General features: G+C 39.4%; 1 long non-coding RNA gene across 2 annotated transcripts in view; it reads right to left on the bottom strand.

Moving 5' to 3' along the window:
- The window catches only part of LOC140695034 (uncharacterized), a 37,005-nt gene extending 11,821 nt beyond the window's left edge, over window positions 1-25,184 (bottom strand). For both annotated transcript variants that reach the window (XR_012070724.1, XR_012070723.1), the window contains exons 1-3: window positions 24,927-25,184; window positions 22,275-22,389; window positions 17,246-17,330 (exon numbers count right to left, since the gene is read on the bottom strand). This is a non-coding gene — a long non-coding RNA (uncharacterized lncRNA). The remainder of the gene's footprint in view (window positions 1-17,245; window positions 17,331-22,274; window positions 22,390-24,926) is intronic.
- Between the last annotated feature and the right edge of the window lie 1,815 nt (window positions 25,185-26,999).

The following is a 26,999-nucleotide window of genomic DNA, read 5'->3' as shown; positions in this document are numbered from 1 at the left end:
CATGTTTCAAGCACCCACTTCCCAGCAGTGTTTGTTCTGACTTTACTAGTTTTCCAGTAATACTGAGTGAGAATAGAAATTATCTGGACACAGGGATCAAATTCAAATGCTGATTATGACCATTATTAGCTGCGTGATTACTGATTAAAAGTTACTCGTCTGCCACGTGTAAAACGGGGGACCAAGCACCGTGCTTGTGGGCTGATGTGAGCGTAATGAAATGACATCTATAAAGGCGCTCCTGACTCTCAGAAGTAATTGCTACTATTGTCCCCAACTGGGACACCAAGAAACAGAGGCACAGAAAGCTTCAAACATTTGCCCAAGATGAGGGTTGAGGTCAGGAATCAAGCCAATGACTTCTTGGATCCAGAGCCCAGGATCTTCTTACGAACAACATGGCACTGCCCAGGCTCCCTGCTCCAAAACCAGCCTCCCTTTGGCTCAGTTCCATGGCATCTGCGCTGCACAGATGTCCTCACTGCCTGCCTGCCCTCCCGGCGTCTGACCCCGGCACTCCTCCCTCTGCCCCACATAGCGCTTCCTTGGGCACACCATCGCTCACGAGGCCATTGTTGTGGCTACTCGGATGTTTACACGGAAACGCAGGTGGCAGCCCAGCTTTTTGCTATACATGCTGCTGTCAGTGGAGGCAAAGAGCTCACAGTTGGTGGGGGAGGCCACTTGTGGTCTCCTCCTTGGCTGGAGAGCTGGATGAAATCCAGTTTCCCTTTGCAACTTAGGCATCCAGCATGAGAGATATGTAAGGCCATCTGGCCTCTCAACATAGAAATGATGCCCCTGCAGTCGTTCTTAACATTGTAATCTCCTGGCTCCACCAGGGAGCAGAGGCCATGGCCTGTTGTCCACCAAGTTTTGTTTCCTTGCACGACAGCTACAATGGGGTGAGTTAACACCGGACCAGAAATTCTACAAAGCCCTCGTGTACTATTTCCTGACACTTGCAGGTCACCAAAATACCCCAGATCCTCCAAGTAAACCACTAGTAAGAGGAACTGAGCTGGCTCGTCTCTCAGACCCCTGAGGGCAGGACTGATTTGGCCTCTCCTGCTCTCGGGATGATCCGTTCTCCTTCTGTGTGCCCTACCCCGAGTGAAAGGGACTGTTCCTTGTTTATGGGCTAGGGAGTATTTGTGGCTGTCTGATCAGAATCTTCAAAAGTAGAGCTCTTGGTGAGGGTGGAAGCATGGCACCCACGTCTCATGAGCTCAGCTACTCAACAGCCTCATCTAGCTAAGACTGTAGCCAAAACCAGGGGTCCATGCTGTTGAGTGTTGGGTCTGGAGAGCAATGCCTTCGCCACTGAGAAGCTGCCCCACCACTTTTGACCTTGTCCCCATTGAGAGGGAGGTGACACATCCATGGGATGAAAGCCACGAGGGCACTAGGTGACTGTGGACCAAGCTGTGACTGGCCGGTCCTGCCCCCCCATGTGACCCATGTTAGCCTCAAGTGCAGAAAATCCCCAAAAAGACCCCTGCTTGAGTGAATGGGTCACATATAAGCCAACTGTTCTCGAGCCGCCTAAGAAGCAACACAGTATATACAGTGAGCCACCCACTCACTGAAGTCCCCAAGGCTCACAGCTCCCTAATGTGACACCAGGTAATCCCAGCAAACAGAAGACCCTTACTTTATAATTGACTTGAGAATTCTACTACCAACACTGCCTTCCACCTTCCACTTATAAAGTTCTTTCCACTCTGTCCCCTGCTCTGCAATTGTGCAATCAGTCCAGAGCTCCTTCATGAGACAGGAGGGAAGGGGGCAGGGCACAGCCATTAAAAGACTGGCACAGCCATTAGCACCGAGACGGTGGAAAAGTCAACTCCCAGTAGAACTTGAGCTTCAATACACACTCACTGAAATACAGCAGGATGCTAAATGGCACTCCTACAGGTGCCAGGACAGGTTCAAGGCTGACCATGAAAGGTCAAAGGGTGAGTGGTGGCCCAATTTCTGGTAATCGCAACACCTTCCCCAAAGTGGTTGGAATATTCCTCCCACTTATTAGCATATGAAGATACTGAGTGCATAAAAACTAACAACCACACCTCGTGGCTGCTCTCTCTGCTGAGGGAGACAGCCCACACTATGTCTGTGGAGTGTGTATCTACTTTTCCTTTAAACTGGAGCACCCAACCCTCACGCCTCATGGCCTTTCTGTTGCCTTCTGAAACAGCCCACTCTGTCTGTGGAGTATATATCTCTCTGAATAAATCTACATTTACTGAATTGTGGCTCTCTCTTGGATTCGTTCCTGTGCAAACCAAGGACCCACACATCACGAGGTGCATCTCAGGGACCCAAATAAGACCTGGGATACGGCCATCCTCTCCCCCACATTTTCCTGTATCATACATTCCTTCCCAAAGGATCTCACCTTGTGCACTCCAAAGTAGACAGCACTCATGTGTCCTGACCTGGATCTGCTTCTGCGTTTATCATTTCTTATGTCCACTAGAACGTCATCTTCATGAGGACAGGGATTTGGTTCTGTTCACAATGAAGCACCAGCACATGACAGGTGCTGGAGAAGTATTAGCTGAATGAATGAGCTGTGGGAAGTCCTGGGAATTCAACCTGGAACTCCTAGCCACTTGGGCCCCAGCTGACTCCAGTTGCTTCCTGCTACTCATGGCTGACCTCTTGCCACCACTCTCTGCTCTGCCATCACCTGAGCCTGGATGAGCTGAGATGAGTACACACCACGGAGAGCATGGTGAATGGTTCACGTTGTTGCAAAACACTCGCCCTCTGACTGCCAGGGGTTACTTAGGATGGACAAACTGAAGGGAGCACCACGTGCACCGCCCTACCCTACAACTCACTTGAAGCACCAGAACTGCACACATGGGAAGCGCTGGCCCTTTCCAACCTAAGGAGAGGGACTATGGATGAGAAGAGGGTCTCTGTCAACTAACAGTCTCTTTAAAAGCCCAGTCTTAGAAAAGCTCTTTAAAGACACTTTTGGTATCTTCCTTGTGTTTCGGTAATCCCTCTAGATTTTGTCATTTTAATCTATGCATCAGAAATACAGATGCTCTTGAAATCTCTATTGATTTTCAATGAAGAAAATCCTCAATTTCCTTCTCTGCTAGGAAAATTACTGCACTTTATATAAAAAAAAAGCAGCTTCCCTTTTCAAACACCTAATTTCACAAGAATCAGTGAAGCAGGACATGAAAATCTCGCTGTGCTTTATCACCTACTGGTGGGCAGGAATGAAATGAATGAGTACTGATCTCATGAGACGGCAAGGCTGGGGCTGTCTTATTCCTGCTACAGATGGAAGGGTCCATATCTGTGAAGGGGAGGAAGGACCAAGGATGAGAAACCAACATTTACTAACCCATTTCTCTTTTTCAGAGTCTCAGACAAAACACTGTGATTTTATAAACAAAACAAGAACATCTGCACCCTTTTAAAAGCACGTTACAACTTTACTACTACACACGGCACTCTGTCATTGACCTAAAGGCGAATGACAGACAAGAAATTTGCAGGGATCTTATTCTGTGCTCATCCCTTTTGGTCTTTGGAAACTCAGGAAGTTTGCCTCCTCTCCCTGAGTGTCGTTTTTCTCATCTTTCAAATGGGAGTGTAACAGTCATTCATTAGCTCAGTGTCCATTCGACAACAGGAGACGGCTTATGAAAACAATAATAAAAAAAAGCAAAACAGCAATTCTGATCTATGCTTCTTCCTCCTCCTCCCTGAACATGAACTTACAGGCTAAAATGGCATCTTTCACTAAATCCCGAACGTAAGGAGCAGTTCTGATAAGGAAGTCACAGGATTGCAGGTGTAACCGAGAAATGACCCAGTGAAAAAGAATGAGTTGCCAGCAAATCCTCAAAACCCGTAAGGGTGCAAACCCTGGGAGTTACAGCCATGGGTGGGAGTTCCTTAGTTCCCCATTTCACAAAGCCGAGAACTTTGCAGGGCCCATGAAAGACACAGATAGCCCAGTAAAACCACACCATGTTTTGGAGTACACCGGGGCCACATCGCTGCTGACCTGCACTGCTGTGTGTCCCAGAGCAAGAGCCCTGGACGGGGGTGACTGTGTTTGAGGCTGGACAAGAACTTCCTGTTCTGTCTCCTTTACTCTCTCTCTTCCTGCAATAAAACAACTGGTAGGACTCTGGTGGGGAGCACTGCACCCACATTCTCTGGGAAAGCACACACCAGACAGCTCTAGCTGATCTGAGAGAGGACTATATATACTCCAAAGTCAGGCAGAAGGCTGCCTGTGGCCTTGGGAATCCAAACTAGCTTGTCCTGTTAATCAGGATATTACACATCTAAAGAAAGTGTGCACCAGATGAAGACGATGCCTTAGACAACATCGGTGGTTATGTCCAGCAGTGTCTAAGGACAAGTCATGCTCTGGTAGACGGGAGCATTTTGGTTGCTTTAAGAGTTTGCTACTGAAGGGCCGGGACATTTCATTGGGACTTGAAACTCCAGACCTCTTTACTCACAAAGGCAGACAAGTTAGGTGAGCCAGGTCAGCCTTTATTCCAACTTCCTAACCAAAAGTCTATGAGGTCGAAAATATATTTCTCAGACACTTCTGCAACAAGGGTTCCAGATGTGGCTTTAAAAATGCCCATCAGAGACTGAGATTTGCATATATTAACTACTATATATAAAAATAGCTAAAAAACTAAATTTCTTCTGTATAGCACAGGGAACAATATTTAATATCTTGTAATAAACTTTAGTAAAAAAATATGAAAAGGAATTCATACATATATATGTGAATATGAAGGACTGGAACATTGCGCTGTACATCAGAAATTGACACATTGTAACTGACTATACTTCAATTAAAATATATATATATATATTGCCCTTCAGCAGCATCTGAGTGTCACTGAAAGCAGAAACCCAGATGAATGGAGGCAGAGGTGGTTGGAGGAGCTACGTTATTTTGCTGGGGTGGATGCAGCCGGCATGGCAGAGATCTAGAAGGAATGCGCACAACAGCCACTCACTATCTGAAAGTGAGTTAGTTTAACAGCTTTCTGAAATCCTCACCGCCCCTCCTGATGAGCCAAGTGTCTGGCGTTTCTCTGGAAATCACTAGGCGCAGCCTGGAACTCAAAGGTAAAAATTAAAAAGTGCAGTCAAGTAGCAAAGAGACTGGCAGGACACGTTGGACAAAAGTAGGTCAGAGTCAACAAGGAATGGGGAGGGGATAGAACGTGTGTTGAGGACCCTGAATTCAGGGGTGGATTGTCTATGTTGAGTATTCTGAGTCAGTATGATTAGATGGATTGGTGTGGACTATGGACTAAAATGGTGGCCATCGTTCAGATAAGTGTGTGATTTGGAGTATATTTATTTGAGGAGGGGTTTTTTTTCCCCTTCAACATTGATCATTTCTAGGGAGCAGAAAAATATTCTGCCACACAACATATAAGTGGAAAAGAGATGCTATGGGATGATGGTGGTATGAAAAATTTCAGTACTGCAGTTTCAAGCTTTCCTTAATGAGATGCACAGCAGTAGGTACTTAAAATAAAATAAGGTACTTATAATAAAGACATCATCATATGTACATATCATTTAAGATACACATATGGTACTATAAGTGGGCCTGAAATGTGTTCTGCATTCTAAAATCCGATGAAATAAAATCAGTAGTTAAATATGCCTGTCGGCTCTAAAAACATGATGTAGCTCATGATCACAGAAAGCAAGATCAGCTAGGAAATTTGAGATTTGTCGTTTCCAGTGTCAAAGTTAATATTTTTTGCTTTACTTAAAAAGCATTTTTTTAATTAGGTCTGTCAGCATCCATTGGTATATGGGGTTCAGTAGATGTGTTCAGATGTTCCAGACAGTGAATCAGAGCAAAGACTGAGGTTTAGACAGTAGTTAAATGCCTCACCCGTGTGATCAGCATCCACAAACTGCTTTACTGAAAATCCTTAAAAGTGAGAACTTCATTAAAGCAACGATAAGTGAGGGGAAAAAATAGCTACAGACTAGTGGAAGTTTTGTAACGTGTAACAATGACAAAAGGCTATTCATGAGCATATTTTTAAAAACCCCTACACTTTAATAAGAAAAACAACAATCTGACAACAGGTTGTACACTGCTGTAGGAGAATCCATGCAGGTGGACTCTTATGTGAATGGGGCTGGAGCTGTAGAATTAGTTAGTCTTGCAAGTAACTCAGTTAAACACAAATGCAAATGGGATACACTTCTAGACTATCTGAGTAAACATCTTGGAAAACTTACTCCTCTATGAAGCAATGACAATGGCTTTGTAAAATTTGTCAAAATTAACCTCTGTAGAACTCTGGAAATTAAACCAACACTTCCAGCAATTCGGGGAGTCTTTATTTGAGAAAAAAAACCCAGCTAAATCTCCATAAAGATAGTGAGTTTTGAGGCATTGTAACTTGATCTACCCCATCCCTGTATCCTCACCTAAATGGTGGCCTTTATAAGCAATAGTCTCACAATCAAGGTAGGAGCAGAAGTGATTTAAAGTTACCCAAAAAATCCGCCCCCAGAGAGCTGTCACTATGTGACCTGTCACAAACTCATGCTGTGCAAACAGCCTGTCCCCAGAGTGTGTGTGGGAAACAATCAGCAGTGAGTATCTAACATTACAACTGCCTGAGGCAGTGGGACCAGTAGAGGCTAACTACGTGCTGACTAGGAAACTTAGAAGGCAAAATTGATTAATGAGACGTTCTGGGGGTGAAGGTAGGGTTAAAAAGCTCCAAAAAATTCTGAGAATTGTAGAAGGCAATATACATGTGTGGCACATGGCAAGGAAAGATCTGAGAAAATCCTAAGCCTTCAACTCTGGCTGAATTTGAGGTTCTGCATAAGCAAGAACTAAAGGATACGGAAGAGCTGCTGACTGCATGCCGGTGCTGAGGGCATCCCTCAGCACGTGGACACACAGCCACCTGGCAACAGCTCAAACGATTGTCTCCAGGCATTGAAAGAAATCACTGTCCAATCATTACTACAGTGATGACAACTAGGCTTTCTTCACACACACTGATCTCATGGTCATGCATGATAAAGAAAACAGACTTTACAGAATTTGTTCAGGAAAGTAACTAAATAAATAGCAGCAGCAGCAATGACAATGAAAGCAACGATAAACCCTGGAGATGAGGAAAATCAGGCTTTCAGATCTGCCACATTGTAATATTTTAAATGTCCAGCTTTCAACAGAAAATTACAAGATGTACAAAGAAACAGAAAAGTTTGGTCATAACAGACGGGGAAAAAGTAGTCAACAGAAACTCCCTGAGGTAGCCCAGACACTGGACTTACTAGACAAAGACATAAATAAGCAATTACACATATGTTCAAAAAACTAACAGAAACCATGCCTAAAGGATTAAATTATGTGCTCATCTCATTGTACAGAGAATAACAATAAATAAAATTTATAATAAAAACCAACTAGAAATTCTAGAGATACAAATATAATGACTAAAATAAAAACTTCAATAAGTGGTTTCTCTGTAGATATGAACTTGTTGAAGAAAAAGTCAGTTAAATTAAAACTACTGAGATTTCCCTGTCTGTGGAACAGAAAGAAAAATGAATGAAAAAAAAATGAACACTGTGTCAGAGATAGGTGGGACACCATCAACAATACCAATACACACATAATGGGAGCGCCAGAAGGAGGGAGAGAAAAAAAGGGGCAGAAAGAATATATAAAGAAATAATGGCTGAAAACTTCCCAAATTTGATGAAAATATTAATTTGTACATCCCAGCAGCTCAACAAACTCCATGTGGTATAAACTTAGAGACATCTAAAATAGGCACATCAGATTCAGTGTGTCAAAAGACAAGAATAAAGTATCTTGACAGCCGAAAGAGAAAAGTGGCTCAACATATAGAAAGGCTCCTCAGTAAGACAGTTGATTTCTCATCAAAAACCATGGAGACCAGAAGGCAGTGGATGGTATCATCAAAGAGATAAAAGGAAAAGACTGTCACCAAGTATTTTATAGCCAGCAAAATGATTCTTTAAAAAAATTAAAGGAGAAATTAAGACACTCCTACAAAAACAAAATCTGAAAGAATCCATTGCTAGCAGGCCTGCCCTACAAGAAATACTAAGGATAGTCCAGCAGGTGTAAATGAAAGGACACTCGCCTGAAAAATAAAGAGCACTACTACATGAGTAAAAAAATAAAACAGTATAAATCGGGCATTACATGTAAATGTTTTGTTCTATTTGATGTAAAGGACAACTGCATAAAACAATACTTATGAAACTGTGTAGATGAGCTTATAAATGTATAAAGGTGCAATTTGTATGAAAATGACAGCATGAGGAGGGGGAGGGAAAAGACTGATACCAAAGCAAAGTTTTTGTGTACTGTTGAAATTAAGTTGGTATTCATGTGAACTAGATTGCTTTAAAACAAGATGTTAATTTTACTCTCCAGGGCAATGGAAGAGAAGGAGGAGGAGGAAGAGTAGGAGGAGGAGAAGAAAAAGATAAAATAAACAAATTAAAATGGCACACTTGAAAATGCTTACTATGTACAAAAATGTGTAGTAATAGAGGAATGGGAAAAAAAGACATATAGAAAGTAGACAGCAGTTGTAACTTCAATCTGATAAGAAATTACATTAATATAAATGAATTAAACATTCTAATCAAAATACTAAAGGCAGAAATAAATGGAATAGACAATAGATGAACAACAGAGAATAATCAACAAAAGGAATAGTTGGTTCTTTGAAAAGATCAATAAAATTGACAAATTTTATCTAATACTGAAAAAAAAAGAGAGAAGATTCAAATTACTAAAATGAGAAATGAAAGGAAGGATGTCACTACTGCCCTTACAAAAATAACAAGGAATATAAGGGAATACCATGGATAATTATATAGCCAATAAATGAGATAATCTAGATGAAATGGATAAATTCCTAGAAGGACATAAATGACTGAAGCTAATTCAAGGAGAAAGAGAAAACTCAAATAATCCTACAGTAAGTAGTGACTGAAATAGCAATCCAAAACATTCACACAAAGAAATGCTAGGCCCGTATGGCTTTACTGGTGAATTCCATCAAGTACTTAAAGAAAAAACTAAAACAAAAACAAACAAAAAATGCTTCACAAATTCGTCTGAAAATAAAGAGGTGGGCACACTTCCCAATTCATTCAATGAGACTAGTATCACACTGATACGAAAACCAGACAAAGGCATCACAAGAAAACTAAAGACTATCTCTTATGAATATAAATGCAAAAATCCTCAACAGAATACAAGCAAATCCAAAACAGTAACATATAAAATAGACCACTATTAAGTGGGATGTATCCAGGTATGCAAAGGCAGTACAACATACAAAAGTCAATTCATGTAATACACCATATTAATAGAATAATGGATAAAAACTAGGAATAGAAGAGAACTTCCTCAACTTGACAGAGAACATCTATGAAAAACCTGAAGCAAAGATCATACATAATGCAGAAGCACTGAATTATTCCCTCCCAAAATCAACATTGTACTAGAAGTTCTAGTCAAATCAATCAGACAAAGAAAATAAAGCCTCTAGATTAGAAAGAAAGAAATAAAACTGTTTTGATTCCAGATGGCATGATATTATATATTGAAATCACAAGGAATCCACAAAGTAAAAATAGAGAGAAAAGAAAAAAAAATCCTCTTAGAATTAATAACCCAGTCTGACCAAAATTGTAAGACACAAATGAATATATAAAAATTAATTACATTTCTATTCAACAGCAGTGAATAATCTAAAAATAAAATGAAGGAAACCTTTTCATTTACAATAGCATCAAAAAGAATAAAATAATTAGTAATATTAAGAAAAATATGTGGAATACTGAGAAAAATATCTGAAACATGTATATTGAAAACTAAAATACTAGTGATAGAATTTAAAAATGACCTAAAATAAATGGAAAGCTCTTCTGTGTTCATGGATCAGAAGCCTTATTATTGTTAGGATGGCCATTGTCCTCAAAATGACCTATACATTCAATGCAGCTCTGGCTTTTTGGCAGAAATGAACAAGCTGATCCTAAAACTAATATGGAAATGCAAGATACCCAAAATAGTCAAAACAATCTTGAAAAAGAACAAAGTTTTGAAGTTTCCAAATTCAAAACTCACTAACAAAACTGTGATCCATACAGTGTGATACTTGCAGAAAGGACAGAAAAATAGATTGAGAGAAAAGAACTAAGAGACCATAAACAAAGTCTTACACACAGCCATATAATTTTTGACAAAGGTGCCATGACAATCCAATGGGGAAAAATAATCTTTACAAAAATGATGCTGGGACACCTGTACATACATCTGAAAAGAAAGAAAACTGAACTTTTATCTTAACACCATTTATGGAAATTAACTCAAAATAAATCACAGACCTGAAACTATAAAACATTTAGAAAATGAACAATGAGAAAATCTTCAGGATTTTGGATTACAAATACTTGTAATATATGACACCAAAAGCACAAACAACAAAAGGAAAAAATCAAGTAAACTGGACTTCAGTAAAATTAAAAACTTCTGTGCTTCAAAGGACTTCATGAAGAAAGTAAGAAGACAATACACAGGATGGATGAAAATATTTCCAAAATTTTCCCTGATAAGGGATTTTATCCAGAATAGACAAAGAAGACTTAAAACATGACAATACAAAGACAAATATAATTAAAATGGGCAAAGAATTTGAATAGGTGTTTCTCCAAAGCAGACATACGAATGGGAACTAAGCACATAAAAAGATGTTCAACATCAGTAGGCATTAGGGAAACAGAAATCAAAATCACAATGACATACCACTTCATACCAACTAGGATGACAAATATATATGATATATGATATATAAATATGAATTTATAAACCCAGTTATAAAAAGTGTAGTTGAGGATGTGGAGAAACTGGACTCCTCATACATTATTTCTGGAAATATACAATGCTTCAGTCACTTTAAAAGCTATATTAGCAATTCCTCAAAAATTTAAAAGTAGAATACATCCCAGCAATTCCATTTTTTGATATATCCTGAAGAGAAGTGAAAATGTGTTCACACAAAAACTTGTCCATGAGCATTTACAGCAGAATTATTCATCATCAACTGATGGATGGATAAGCAATGTGGTGTATTTATAACTATGGCATATTATATGAATACAAAAAGGAATTTGGGTATTGATATATGCTACACGATGGATGAGCCTTGAAAACGTCACACTAAATGAAAGACGATAATCAAAAAAGGCAGCATACTGTATGGTTCTACTTATATGAAATGCCTACAACTGGCAAACCCATAGAGGCAGAAAGTAGAGTGGTGGCTGTTGAGGGCTAAGGGAAAGGAAGGTTAGGGACTGACTTACTAAAGGGTACTGGTTCCTTTTGGGGGTGATGGCTACACAACCCTGAAATGTACATAAAACACTAATGCACACTTTCAAAGGCTGCATTTTATGGTATGTGAATTATATCTCCATAAACCTGTTATTCTTGAAGCTGAGCCCACCTATGGAGCAACTGACACAGCACTGACTGTGGCATCCGGACGGGGAGTGACCCACCCGCCCACCGCGAAGGAGAGAAGCACCTGACCCAGTGTTGGAGGGGTGCAATCTTCTTGCCAATGGACACTGTGAGCAGCACAGACGAGGGGGCCAACAGAGCAAGCTGAGTTCATGAAACAGGGCGATGACACAAAGACCTCTCAATAAAACCATTAAGAGCGTTCAGTCTCTAGGAGAACACATCTTTGTTTTTAAAATCTTTTTATACCTGTTTTATTTTCTATTAGCTTTTTAATCTTTACTTTTTAAACAGTTCTATATGTTTACAATTTTCATTTCATTTTTAATTCTCTTGGATTTGATCTGTTATTGATTATTCACAGGTTTTAAATATTGTGTTTTGATTTTTTTCTTCTTTTTATTAAGGTTTTAAAAAGACATCTCAACTCGATTCCTATTCTTCTTCAACTTGCTCTTCTATTATTGATTATGCACTGTTTTCAAACCTTCTTTTCCTCCATTCTTTTAAAATTCTATTTCTCTCTCTTGTTTTTAAGTTTTATTCCAGCATAGGCCTTAGATAGATAAAGAAATAAACCCCTTTAAGGGCCACAATAGATAACTGATACTCCTTAAGCCACAGTGCCAGAGAGATATGAGCAGTTGAAGAAGCAGAGGAAGTATTCCCAATTAAAAGAGAAAGAGAAATCCCCTGAAAGAACGATCAATGAAATAGATATTAATGGCCTATTAGATCAAGATTTCTAAAAAGAAGTGATCGAATTACTGAAGGAATTAAAAGAGATAGTGTTTAGAGACATAAAATATGTCAAAAACAAAATAGTAGCTATAAAGAAGAGCCAAGTAGAATTGGTAAATTCATTGGCTGAAATGAGATCTGACCTAAAGGCAGTACAACGCATGCTAGATAATGCAGAGGAACGAATAAGTGACCTAGAAGACAGGACAACAGAAAGCACACAATCAGAACAGTTGAGAGAAAAAAATAAAACACAATGAAAACAATATAAGGAACCTATGGGATAATATAAAGCATGCCAATCTATGCATCATAAGAGTTCCAGAAGGGGAAGAAAGAACAAAGGGGATGGAGAAGGTATTTAAAGAAATCATAACTGAAAAATTCCCAAACATAAAGAAAGAATCAGACACCCAAGTACAGGAGGCTCAGAGGTTCCCAAACAGGAAGAGCCTAAAGAGACTCACACCAAGACAACAAAATCAAGATGGCCAGACTGAAGGATAAAGAAATGATCCTAAAGGCAGCAAGAGAAAAACAAAGAGTGAGTTACAAGAGATGGCTCTCAGCTGATTTCTCTACAGAAACACTACAGGCCAGAAGGGAGTGGAAATATGTATTCAAAGTCCTGAATGAAAAAACAGATGCAGCCTAGGATACTTTCTGCAGCAAGGCTATCCTTTAGAACAGAGGGAGAGGTAATGAATTTCACAGAGAAGAAAAACTAAAAGACTTTAGCAACACTAAACCCATGCTAAAAGAAATATTGTAAGGTACACTCTAAATAAAAAAGAAGCAGGATGATACAGAAATGAGAGCTTATAACTGGAAAGATGATACTACCATGAATTACAAATAGAATAAACATGAAATTGTAAAAGAAGACATCTAAATCATTGAGTGGGAGAGGGAAGCAAGAAAATATAGAGTATCTTTTTTTTCTTCTTTTTTCTTAAATTTTTTGTTCTCGGTAGGATGGGTTTGAGATTACATTACTATCTGTTTAGTACACACAGTCACAGTAATTGGTTAACAGACTTACAAAAAAGTGTAACCACAAGCCAAAAACTTACAAGTGAGTAACAAAAACTAAATACAATCCAAGATAACACAAAGGAAAATTACCATACCACAAAAGGAAGAAGAAAGGAACAAAGAAGAAATATGAAATCAACTGCAAATATAAGTTCAAATAGCAATAAACACTCATTTATCATTAATTACTCTAAATGATAATGGACTAAATGCTCCAGTCAAAAGACAGAGTGGCAGACTGGATAATAAAGCAAGAAACTTCAATAAACTGCATACAAGAGACACACTTTAGGGAGAAGGACACATATAGATTGAGAGTGAATGGACGGAAAAGGATATTCCATGCAAATGGAAACTCCAAAAAAGCAGGTGTAGCAGTTCTGATTTCAGACAAAATAGACTTTAAAACAAGGGCCATAAAGAAAGATAAATAAAGGCATTTTATAATGATTAAAGGAGCAAAACAAGATGAGGATATTATAATCATTAATATATATGCATCCAACATGAGCACCTAAGTACATAAAACAACTACTAACAGAGATAAATGGGGAAATTGATGGGAATACAATCATTGTCAGAAGTTTTAACACCACTTTAACATCACTAGACAGATCTTCCACACAAAAAATAAATAAGGCAACAGAGAAATGAAATGATACATTAGAAAAATTAGATTTAGTGGATATTTTCAGAGCATTACAACCCCCCAAATTAGGATATACATTCTTTTCAAGTGTGCGTGGAACATTTTCTAGGATTCATCATGTACTTGGTCACAAAAGAAGCCTCAAAAATTTTAAGAAGATAGAAATTATCTCAAGCATCTTTACTGACCACAATGCCATTGAAACTAGAAAACAACTTCAGAGAAACAAAGCATAAAAAAAAGGAAAGCATAGAGATTAAACAACATGGTATTAAAAAAAATGGGTCAATGATGAAATCAAAGTTGAAATTAAGGAATACCTTGAGACAAATGAAAATGAAAACAACCACAAAAAACTTATGGGACAAAGCAAAAGCAGTGCTAAGAGGAAAGTTTAGAGTGATACAGGCCTTCCTCAAAAAAGAAGAACAATATCATAAAAAAAATCTAACCCACCAGTTAAAAGAACTAGAAACTGAAGAGTAAAAACACCCAAAAGTCAGCAGAAGGAAGGAAATAATTAAGATCTGGGAGGAAATAAATAAAATAGAGATTAAAAGTAATAGAGAAAATAATCAATCAAACCAAAAGCAATTTTTTGAAAGAGTAAATAAAATCGAGAACCTCTGGCCAAACTCACAAAGAAGAAAAAAGAGAGAGCACAAATTTGCAAAATAAGAAAGGAAAATGGAGAAATTACAAAAAATAACATAGAAATATAGAATATCATATGAGAATATCATGAAAAACTACATAAAAAAAGGGATAACCTAGAGGAGATGGACAAGTTTCTGGAAACATACAGTCCACTAAAACTGAATCAAGAAGAAACTGACCACTTGAACAAACCGATCACTAGGAATGAAATCGAATTAACAATAAAAAAAGAATCCCTACAAATAAAATCCAGAACTGGACAGCTTCACCAGGGAATTCTGCCACACATACAAAGAAGTACTCCTACCAGTCCTTCTCAAACTCTTCCAGAAGACTGAAAAGAAGGAATATTCCCAAACTCATTCTATGAAGCCACAATCACCCTGATACCAAAACCAGGCAAAGACACCACCAATAAAGGGAATTACAGACCAATATCACTGATGAACACAGATGCAAAAAAGTCCTTACCAAAATACTAGCAAATAGAATTCCACAGCACATAAAAAAGATTATACAACATGCTCAAATGGGGTTCATCTCAGGGACACAAAGGTGGTTTAACATATACAAATCAATCAATGTAATACTTCACATCAACAAGAGAAAGGACTAAAACCACATGATCATCTCAATAGATGCATAAAAGCTTTTGATAAAATTCAACACCCATTTATGATAAAAATTCTCACCAAAGTGGGTATTGAGGGAACATAACTCAACATCATGAAAGCTATATATGACAAACCTACAGCCAGCATAGCACTAAATGGTGAAAACCTCAAAAGCTTCTCACTAAATTCTGGGACAAGACAAGGATGCCACTATCACCACTCCTATTCAACATAGGCTTGGAAGTCCTGACCATAGCAATCAGGCAAGTAAGAGAAGTAAAAGGGGTCTAAATTGGAAAAGAAGAGGTAAAAGTGTCACTACATGCAGATGACACGACACTATATATAGAAAACCCTAAAAGGTCCACACCAAAACTACTAGAGCTGATCGAAGAATTTAGCAAGGTAGCAGGTTACAAGATTAATGTTCAAAAATCAGTTGCATTTCTTTACACTAATGATGAATCAACAGAAAAAGGAAGTAAAGAAATAAAACACTTTAAAATAGCACCCAAAGTAATAAAATTTCTAGGAATAAATCTAACCACAGAGGTGAGAGAATTATACACAGAAAACTATAAACCATTGGTGAAGGTAATTGAAGAAGACTTTAAAAAATGGAAAGGTATCCCATGCTCTTGGATTCCAAGAATCAATATTGTTAAAATGGTCACACTGCCCAGGGCAATATACAGATTTAATGCAATCCCTGTAAAATTACTCAAGACATATTTCATAGAACTAGAACAAATCACAATAAAATTTATATGGAACCATCAAAGACATAGAAATTCCAGGGTATTACTGAAGAAAAAAAAGAAAGAGCCTGGAGGAATAACTCTCCCAGACTTCAGACAATACTATAGAGTTACAGTCATCAAGACAGCATGGTATTGGTACAAAAACATACATATAGACCAATGGAACAGAATAGAGAGCCCAGAAATGAACCCACAAACTTTTGGTCAACTAATCTTTGACAAAGGAGGGAAGAATATACAATGGAATAAAGACAGTCTCTTCAGCAAGATAAACATAAGACAAGATACAATAAACCTCCTAGAAGAAAATACAGGCAAAATATCTGACATACATCTCAGAAATGTTCCCTTAGGGCAGTCTACCCAAGCAATAGAAATAAAAGCAAGAATAAACAAATGGGACCTAAAGAAACTTACAAGCTTCTGCACAGCAAAGGACACCATATGTAAAAAAAAGACAACCTACAGAATGGGAGAAAATTTTTGCAAATGAAACTGACAAAGGCTTGATCTCCAGAATATATAAGCAGCTCAAATGACTTAATAAGAAACAACCAAATAACCTAAACCAAAAATGGGCAGAAGACCTAAACAAGCAATTCACCAAGGAAGACATACAAATGATCAATGGGCACATGAAAAAATGCTCAATGTCACTAATTATCAGAGAAATGCAAATCAAAACAACAATGAGGTATCACCTCAAACCAGTCATAATGGCCATCATTCAAAAATCCACAAATGACAAATGCTAGAGAGGCTGTGGAGAAAGGGGAACCTCCTACACTTCTGGTGGGAATGCAGTTTGGTGCAGCCACTGTGGAAAAGAGTATTGAGTTCCCTCAAATGTCTAGGAATAGACTTGCCATATGACCTATGAATCCTGCTCCTGGGCATGTATCCTGAAGGAACCCTACTTCAGGATGACACCTGCATCCCAATGTTCATAGCAGCACTATTTACAGTAGCCAAGACATGGATATAGCCTAAATGTCCATCAGCGGATGACTGGCTAAAGAAGTGGTATATTTATACAATGGAATACTACTCAGCCATATAAACTGACAATATAGGGCCATTTGCAGCAACATGGATGCTCCTGGAGAATGTCATTCTAAGTTAAGTAAGCACGGTAAGAAGGAATAAAGACAAGTTACCCACAGGTACAGTTATTTTGATTAAAATATCCACACAGAAAGCAAGTCACCCTCACGACTGCTGCCAGGAGGAGCATCTGAGTGTAATAGCCCAGCCAAGCAAAGTAGATTCCGAACTTCTCTCCTTAGAATTTCCTGCAGAAAGACAGAAGGAAGTTTCAGAAGACACAAATAATCACTCTGTAGCTTCATCCTCATGTTAATTTATTTTTTCTTTTTTGGGGGGCATAATTAGGTTTATTTATTTGTTTTTAAATGGAGGCATTGGGGATTGAACCCAGGACCTCATGCATGCTAGACATGCACTCTACCACTGAGCTATACCCTCCCTCCATCATATTAATTTCTGATTCTAAATCAAGGGGGCTTTAAGTTTAAACCTCCGACTCAATTCACTCTTAAAACATATCCGTTTTCATAGCAGCCCCCAAATTCTACCATGAAATAAGAAGTGTTTTATGTATCATAGAAGTACAGATCACTGGCTCACCTGCTGAAGAGAGATAAATGAGAACAGAGCAAAGGAGGGGATGAGGCCAACTCGAGAGCAGATGCAGGGGATCATCACCACTCACTGGACAGTCTGGCACATTCAACAAATCCCCCCAAAAATCATTCTTAACAGGCTTGACACAAGTGGACATCAACAAGTGGCTCAGTCATCTGCTCCTGCCTTATCTCGGGAAAGTCCCTGGAGCAAATGCATCATAAACCACAGATAATAAGGAAATGGCTGATAATGATAACAACTGCGAGTGCAATGTCTGTCTGACAAAATATTTATAAAACTCATTGACATTGAGGGAATGGGAGAGGGCAGGAGGGATGTGGCTGAGGAAGACATTGCCCTGTATTCTTTGTATCTAGCACGTCTGTTGTTCCTAGGTTTTAAAACCTTTTCTCAGTTAATCTGGAGTAGATGGAACAGGCCAGGGAGGCAAGATTAGAAGAAAGGAGGCAGGGCATGAAGTGGTGCCAGGCTGATCCTAAAAGGGAGACCGACACAGACAGGCAGACACAGAGGGTTTAGGGATGAGGTGGAACAATGAGACGGCAGCTCAGGTGTGTCTTGCTGTTGCTGATCCTTCCCTCAACTGGCTCACTGATGATTCGGCAGTGCTGGGTAAAACCTGTGGATTTCCTCAGCTCTGAGTTCTCTCTGAGGCTTCCGGCTCAGTCTGGAGCTAAGATGAGTTCCGTGGGCTTAGCCTAAGGGGGACTCAGCTCTGAGAATAGCCTGGAATCCTGGAAAACTTCACGCAGGAATCCCTTGGGCTGGACCAGTGCTCATAGAGCTGCTGTGAGACCAGCTCCATCGTCAGAGACATGGGCGTGGACCATTCCATGGGGAAAAGGGCTGAGACTGATGCCAAATCAGATAGGAGCGACAAAGTGTGTTCATTCTTATGTGACTGGGCTTTGTGGCCTGCCTCACTGGTGGCAGGCTTAGGATGGTGTCTGGCAGAGAAAACCCTGGCAATGGGTTTGAGATGTCTTGGACTTTCTTGTTAAGCTTTTTGTAATACATTCTTATCAACTATCCATCCTGAAAATGCCAAATTCAAAACTGAAAGAATGTTAGAAGTTGCCTGCTCTAACTGCCCAATGGTAAACACACCCTGCTACAGTTAGAGAGCTGGTCAGGCAGCCTCTGCCTGGATATTTACAGTGACGGGGAGTTCATTACTTCCAAAGGTTACAAGTCGGCAGGAAGGTCAGACAGAATTTTTGAACCTTAAACAGATGTCTGCCTCCTAGTCCTTGCTGAAATGCAAGGAATAATGAGGATCCCTTCAAATGTAGTTTTGCTGATTGTTATCTCTCTCTGCAAAAGCACCCCAATTCTTAACATAAATTTTTCAAAATTCAGCTTTGATTTCTTTTTATCAAACTAATGCCATACATTCAATAAAGAGTCAAACAGTTCTCGAACACCGATTGTAAAAAGGAGCAGTTCCCAACAACTGCCCCATTTCCTGGCCAGAAACAACCACGTTCAGCTCCTACTGCTGACTCTTGGAATACTTACTCCCTTTCTCTGACTAATATCCTTGTAACACAGCCTAATAACTTTTTCAGCTTTATGTATCACCTATTTAACTTTCTATTTTGGAAAATGAGGGTTCAGATCTCTTTCAAACCCCATCTCATCTACATACCCAAACCTTCTTTCTTCCAACCTTTTAATACAGTTACATTATAATTTTCATCAGCTCAGTATCCTTGCTTTACATTATTATTACTCTGTACAGACTATTCAAAGCTGTAGCAATTTGTGCTAGTCTTACCTTTTCTTCCCTACTTTGTTTTCCTGGAGTTAATAATTGTCTTGGTAGTTCATAGCTTAGATTTCTGTGCACTTAACAATTCAACCTCAGACCTTCTCTTAACGAACAACTTTCACAATACTTTCCAATACATTGTCTACAAATTTCATCTCCTTGAATAAATCTCTTCAGATCTCCTTCCACATGGATTAACGACATGCTAGTCTTGTCACAGAGCTCAAGGGGCCACTAGTGGGAAGTAACAAGGGAATACATGGACCAGGAGCAGGGAAAAGATCAACATAATTGCCTTAGCAATACATACTTAAAATAGTGGGAAAATTGTTTTCTTTACAAACACAAACACACACACAAACCCCAAAAGCCCATAAAGAATGATTAAAAAGTGGTCAAACCCATTGCCCTGCCTTCAAATTCTGTATAACACAAAACAAAAATAACAGAAGGAAGATATCAAATAAATATGAATCTCAACTGGGATTGGGTACACTCAGTGGCAGAGTGTGTGCTCAGCATGCATAAGGTCCTAGATTCAATCTTCAGTACCTCCATTAGAAAAAAAAATTAAAAAGAAAAAAAATTATCAATTTTAAATATTTACATATTAACAAATATCCTCCTTTAAAACTGTGTTCTAAAGGATAACCCGGGTTAAGGAGAAAGTGCCTCTTCGTGACTGATCCTGCTGATAATTGAGGGAGGAAATTAGAGTATGACCACATGAAATAAAATTCCTTATGAAATAATGATCCCGGGTGACAATCATTTTTGGCTGCTGTCATCACAAAAAAGAGAGTCAACTGTAATATTATGTACCTTATGACAGGAGTACAAAACTTCACATAAAAAATATTTTTGCACAAAGTTGAACCTCAATCAGACCAAGCTTTTAGGGGAGGATTAAATCACTTAGCTAAAGCCAATACATAGGATGGAGAAACAAGTCTAACACCATAGGGGAGAATGAAATCAGCCAAACAGGAAATAGAGAAACCCCTCAGCAATTTCAAGGAAAATGAGAAACAGGAAAATTATAGATTAGAACACACTTGAGAGATATGCTAGCTGCAATGTCTGAATCTTGTCTGGATCTTGATTTCAACCCCAAAACTACTTAAAAGTGTATTTTTGTGACAAGCAGGGAATTATTTTGTAACCCTAAAAAAAAGAATATTCCAATTTTATTTGAAAGAGACCTTGTCATTTCACTAATGAAAGGTTAAGCTATGTAGGATTGTCTTCAAAATGACCCCATAGTGGGGGAGGGGAGGAGATGGAGATGAAAGATGCAACAACAGTGACTCTGAGTTTATAATTCTGGAGCTGGGTGACTGATACAGGCAGGCTGGCTGTACTGTTCTCTCTATTTCTGTACATGTTTGAATCTTTCCATAAAATGTGAAACAACAAATAGACTTCAGTGTTTTAAAACCCTCACTTTGAAGGTTAAGAGGTTTGCCCAAGTAGATGGGCAACTGCATGGGGCACTGAGAAAAGAAAGAACAGACACCTGGCTCCAGACCGACCTGGGGCTACCTTGACCCTCCTCTTCTCCTAACCATCCACAGCCAGCCCATAACTGCATCCTGTCAGCCCCACTCCCCAAACGCATTCCTCATTGGCTCCCACCATCTCTCATCTGGCCCAATCCAAGAGCTTCCTACCTGGCCTCCCTGCTTCCTGAGTCCCTGCTATACATTCTCCACATTATCTTTGCAAAATGTGAATGAGAGAAAATTACTTTAGTGCTTAAGCTATCATGACTGCTTCTCACTGCGCTTAGAGTCTACACTCCTTTCCGTGCTCCTGATGCCCTTCTAAACCTCGCGTCTCATCACTCTCACCAGCGCTGGCTCCAGTATCTCCTCAAACCTGCTGAGCACATTTGTGCCTCAGGGCCAATAGACAAGCTGCCTCTATTCCATGGGTGACTTTTCCCAGATCTTCAAATTCCAGCCTCCTTTTCACCATCTCAGCTCACATGTAACCTACTCAAAGATAACTTTCTTAACTCACTTCCCCCCAAGACTCCCATCTCAACACTGTGTTATTTCTTCATTTCAATCTGACATTGTTTCCTTATTTGCCCGATTATTTTTGTTTTCTCGGTTGTCCTTGGCCTGTATCCCCCCAGCAGCCTTGCCCAAACAGCATAAGCTCCCGGGGAGCAGCCAGCGCTGGTGCTCTGAGAAGACACATGCTGAGCACGACATTACAATCACGTGGTGTAGTGAAACGGTGTCGAACAGCAGATACAGAAAAGCAGTGAGAATTTCTCTCTTATTTTATAATTTAAATGAAATATAACACTTACTCCTATTTAATGAAGAATTTGGTAGGTCTTTTTTCCCAGTTCCTAGGCAGCAACCGCTAAAGCTTCCAAATTTCCCAAGATAGGAGTGTCTATGCTATTCATGGTGGAACCTTGGATGGCTTGTGTTCATGAGATGACTCAGGATGGGGACTGGCCAGCCAGAGACACCAACCATGTGGTTAGAGGAGTGGGGCTTTAAGCTTTGTGACAAGTGAGTGGCCACCAGGAGAGGAAGGGGCTCAAAGTTTAGGGCTAAGGAAAGGTTTGACTTACAGTTAGGGTTTGGGTTAGCCATGTCGGTAGTGACCCAATAAATCATGGCTTTGTAATAAAGCCTGCAGTAAAAACTTGGGGCAACGAAGTTCAGAGCTCCTGTGAGCTTCCTGGTTGTTAACACTCTTGGAGGACTGTCACACTCAGATGCCATGAGGACAACCCTGAGCCCTTCCCACTGGAGTGCTCTCCACAACAGCTCACCTGATGAGACCTAAGGGCTGCTGCTTGTCTGTGCTTCGAGGAGGAGCCCATTCCCTGTACAGAAGGCCCTGATCGCTGGGGCAGCTGAAGTCCTCTGATGGAGGTTGAAGTGGCACTGGGAATCAGAAGCAAACAGGTGAGTGTCACTGTCACAAAATGTTCACATGTTCTGTTGATAAAATCTGGTGCTAATACTTCATGGTCATTTGTAAATAAGGGGCCCTCACTTGCCAGGAGGGATGGAGGTACCATATAATTTTTCATAATTCTCACCCAGGATTAATATTAACCCCTTGAGGGTCATTTGCAAACGTGGGTGGAAAGGAACGCTTAGATGTCACAGTCCTGGGACCACCTTGCAGATGCTTAATGTCCTACAACCGGGCCAGTCTTCCACAGCAAAAATCTAGGCCACCCAAGTGCCCAAACTGCTGCAGTGGAGGGACACCTGATGGTCCAGCCCCCTCTTTGGGCACCCAGAGGAACCTGGACTCTGGCAGGTTAGGGGCAGGGTCAATTCTAAAACCCAGGCATTTTTGTCCCCACAATTCAGTAGTTATTTGGTGACAGCAAATGGAATATAAACAACAAAGTAACTTGACATGATGTCATATATTTAGCTTACTCAAGAAACAAAGTTTAAATCCAGTCATTCTCCTTCCCACCTGACCTACTTTCCTTTCTCTTGTACTAGCACCAGATTATTACCCACCCAGCCTTAACATGGGTCCTGACTCCACTTACCTCCCTCCCAAACACCACATGAGATGATTCCTCAACCTGGATGTGGGACCAGCAATTACAAGAAGCTTTAGTGGAAAAGAACTGGTTATGCACAGATGCCAACTAAACACTGTAGAATCCTGGTGTCCCACATTAGTAATCATGACAGCTGTTTGCAAGTGTCCCCAAAGTTCATTTAAGACTCTCACTGCTAATTTTGCTGGGACATAAATATGAAACATGTGGACTGCTGGGCTGGACTGCTAAGCTGGGTCTCTAATCCAGGAAGCTCAGTGTCTGCTCCCTGCACCCAGCTCCCTGTTCTGTTCATGCATGTGCATCAAGAAGCTGTTTAATGTCCATTTTAATATCTTAAACAGTGCATTTCAATATTGTCTTCATCCACAAATACGTGTACCACACAGTAGTAATGATCAATCTTAGTATTTGCTTTCTTTGGTCTTAGAGAGTCAGATAAACAGATAGCAAAGATAACAAAGTCATAGAGGGCTATAATATAGTATTTCCTTTATTTCAATGACAAGATTTATTTAAAGAGCTTAGATATAACATCCTTGCATTTATGGCATCATTAAGCATCTGAAGCTGTTACATTATAAAAACTTCATTTCTAGCGAGATGTTATCAGTTAGAGAAGCGCTCGTAAATTTGAGGGGTTGCTGTCATCTCAGACGGAGTCCCTAAAAAATGTCAGCAATCTGCAGTATTGCCATCATGACAAGAACCCAGACAGATGAAATTTGGAAAGCCCTGTGGCTTTCTAGTGCACAGACATAAAATGTTATTTCAGAGGGAAAAGCCTGAATTACAGAAAGTGATAAATGAAATGGTCTAACATGCATTTCTCTTTCAAAGAACTAATACGTCTTTTGTCGATAATAACATCTGTCAGTAATTATGAAAAGAGCTGACAGATGCATAGTACTTAATATAAGCCAGGGCTGTTGTATCACTGACACAGATTCATTAATCCCCATAGCATCTCTACGAGGTTGGTACTACAATTATCCCCATTTTATTGGTGAGGAACTTGATAGACACAGAGGGTAAATGACATTTACAAGGTCGACAGCGAGAAACCAACACAGGTGTTCCAGCTTGAGTCTACGCTCTTGGCCACTTCTCTTTTTTTTTTTTTTGGTGGTGGGGAGATAATAAGGTAATTCTGGTGGGGGAGGGGAGGTAATTAGGGTTATATGTCTATTTTAGAGGACGTGATGGGGGCTGAACCCAGGACCTTATGCTTGCTAAGCATGCGCCCCATCACTTGAGCTGTGCCCTCCCCTCTAGAGTCTATGCTCTTAGCTTCTAATCCTCACTGTCCCACATGGTAACTGTGGGGGAAGTACAGTTTGTTCATTCATTCGCTCGTTAAACTCAGCCTTCCCAGTGCCTGAGATTCAGCAGTGAACAAGACAACATGCTTCCTGCCTTAAATGAGCTTGTTGCCTCCTGATATATTATCTTCATTTTACCCAGGAAGAAACAAGGTCAAGAAGATTAGCCTTTTCCTGTTAACACCGGAGGATACATGAGGTGCTTTATTTCAATTCTGCCATTTGACTTACACCATGGGGAGGGAAAGCTGCCTTGCAAATCCTGGAGCTCACAAACCTGTTAATCCTGAATTTTTTTTAACACTGTCCCTTACTTGATACTTGATCTGAGAAAGGATGAAGTAAACCTAAAAATGTTCTAAGAGAGCTTGTGGTTTATACAAGGTAACTAACCAGCCACTGTTTACTATCCTAACAGGAATCTGTAGGCATATTTCTTTTCTTTCTCTTTTTTCCTTTTTATGGGCAGCTTTTAAAAACCAAATCAAACCAACCAAACCAAATCACTGATAATTCAACAGCAGGTTCTAAATCACCCCCAAGACAGCAGCTAAACTCGGTTTAGACTTACAATGCGGTTTCTGGTGGTTGGATTGGAGAATGTATCTCTATGCTGAATATAAAAGTCATTCACGGAGCTCTTCTCAAATAGGGCAAAGAAAAGCTCTTGTTCCGGTTGTTGATACTTTCATCCACTTGGAGGACTTTCATAAAACATCTCAAGTTATCAAAGGCTGAGGACCGGGTTTTCAGATCATTGGGCTTCAGAGGCAATATTATGTGCAGTATCTCAGCGTATGTACAGAACACCTCCCACAGTGGGTGTACTTTTGCAAATACAAGCTTGTCATCCAAAACCTACATTGGGAGAATGAAAACACAAACCGGGAAAGTATTTTCACATTTTTAGTACACAGATTTTTCTTACGTTGCTGGTAGTTAAAGCACTTGTGTAAACACACACATATGTCACACTGGTAAAAGTGAAGATATAATAAAAATAGATTTGCAATCCATCATACATTTTTGCCTTAAAGATAATTTCTTTGTTGAAATTACTGAAAAGTTATTTAAAATCCTTACAGTTCCTTCGTAAAATAACCAATGTTTTAGATGAAGAAAAGCAAACTTGTTAATTTTTAGTCCAAATTAGTAACTAAAAATAGAAACACCAAAATATTCTTTGCAGTGGTATTGTAATGACAATTTTTTAAATTTCTGAAACCTAGGACTATTTACATATCTGTTCAATATAGTGTTAAACAGCCATTAAAAGGGATTTAAAAGATTTATATTTATTGATATGGAATATATAATAAAAGGAGAAAGTAAAAAAATGTGAAATGATAATTTTCCTTTTTGGAAGGGAAAAATATCTTCATTTGAACAAAAAAAGTTTAGAAGGATTTTATGATTCTTTATGTATAATTAAGGTACAGATGATTTTTAATTCCATTGTTCTTTCATTTTCAATTTTGGGGGGAAACTTTTTATAATAAAAAAATCTTTAAAAATGTTCTTGCATAAATACATTAATAGATATATTTATGACTATATTCTCTGGCTATTAAAAAAGATCTCCTAACTGTAGATCTGAAACATACATTCCATAATGCAGATTCTGAGTGACTCGCCTCCCAGCCCACAGCGAAGGCACGGCTAGTGTGACATGTTTCAAATACCATTCCAAGGAACATGCAGGCTCCCAGCCAATGGCTGCAAGGGGACTGACACTGATCTGGTTGCTCCCAGCTGCAGACCATCACAGATGAGGTTAGATCCACAGGCTCATGTTTTCTCTGTCAAAAGAAATCAGAAAATGTTAGGCTTTTACTTTCACCAGGGAACAAGAAGTTGTTTTTTTATGCAAAAAAATAACAACAAACCAATTTGAACCTGATGAAAAGACATTTACTCAAAACAGCACAGTAGCAATGAAAGTGTTCTGGCAGACAGGGACTTGTTGGATTCCTGTGAGTGCTGGACTCCTCACATGGAATTTCCTTGGCACTCCAGAAGGCCTGTGGTTGTCCTCATGGGTTTGTGGCCATAAGTGGTGCACAAAAGTCTCTGGCTTTGCCACAATTTCAAAGCCTTTTTGGCTTATGAAAGGTTTTGTCCTCAAATGGAGTTTTCTTGAGTCTAGTCACTGATGTCATTTACCAGAGTTACAGTCCAGATCTGATATTCTAGACTCTTAATATCTTGCAGACATTCAAATGGTTCAGGTTTGGATGTGTATTCACCTCTGCAGGCCTGGACCAAGTCCGATAAAGACACCCGGACAAGTTCAGCAAAATAAAAAGAAATTTTCCTCTCTGCAAGACTGAAATGTCTGTGAAGCTATAAAAACATCTGCACCTACAAAAATAGGGAACCAACTCATCAATAACATATCTATCCATAATGCATGGACATTCAAAATAAATACTGTATTTACTCCTATTAAATTCTATCTGGTTTTTGCCAAACTGTGTCCTAAACTGAAAGGAAGGTAGGTAAATGTAGAGAATTTTTTACCTTTTAAGGAAAAAGGAACCCTCCTACTCGATTGGTGGGAATGTAAATTGGTGCAGCCTCTATGGAGGACAGAAGAGAGGTTCCATAAAAAAATGAAAATAGACTTCCGTGTGATCCAGCAATC

This window comes from Vicugna pacos, unplaced genomic scaffold (assembly GCF_048564905.1).
Source record: "Vicugna pacos unplaced genomic scaffold, VicPac4 scaffold_124, whole genome shotgun sequence".
In the NCBI taxonomy this organism is placed as follows: Eukaryota; Metazoa; Chordata; class Mammalia; order Artiodactyla; family Camelidae; genus Vicugna; species Vicugna pacos.
Note: the sequence above shows the minus strand (reverse complement) of the source record. Positions and strands in the feature narration are given on the sequence as shown.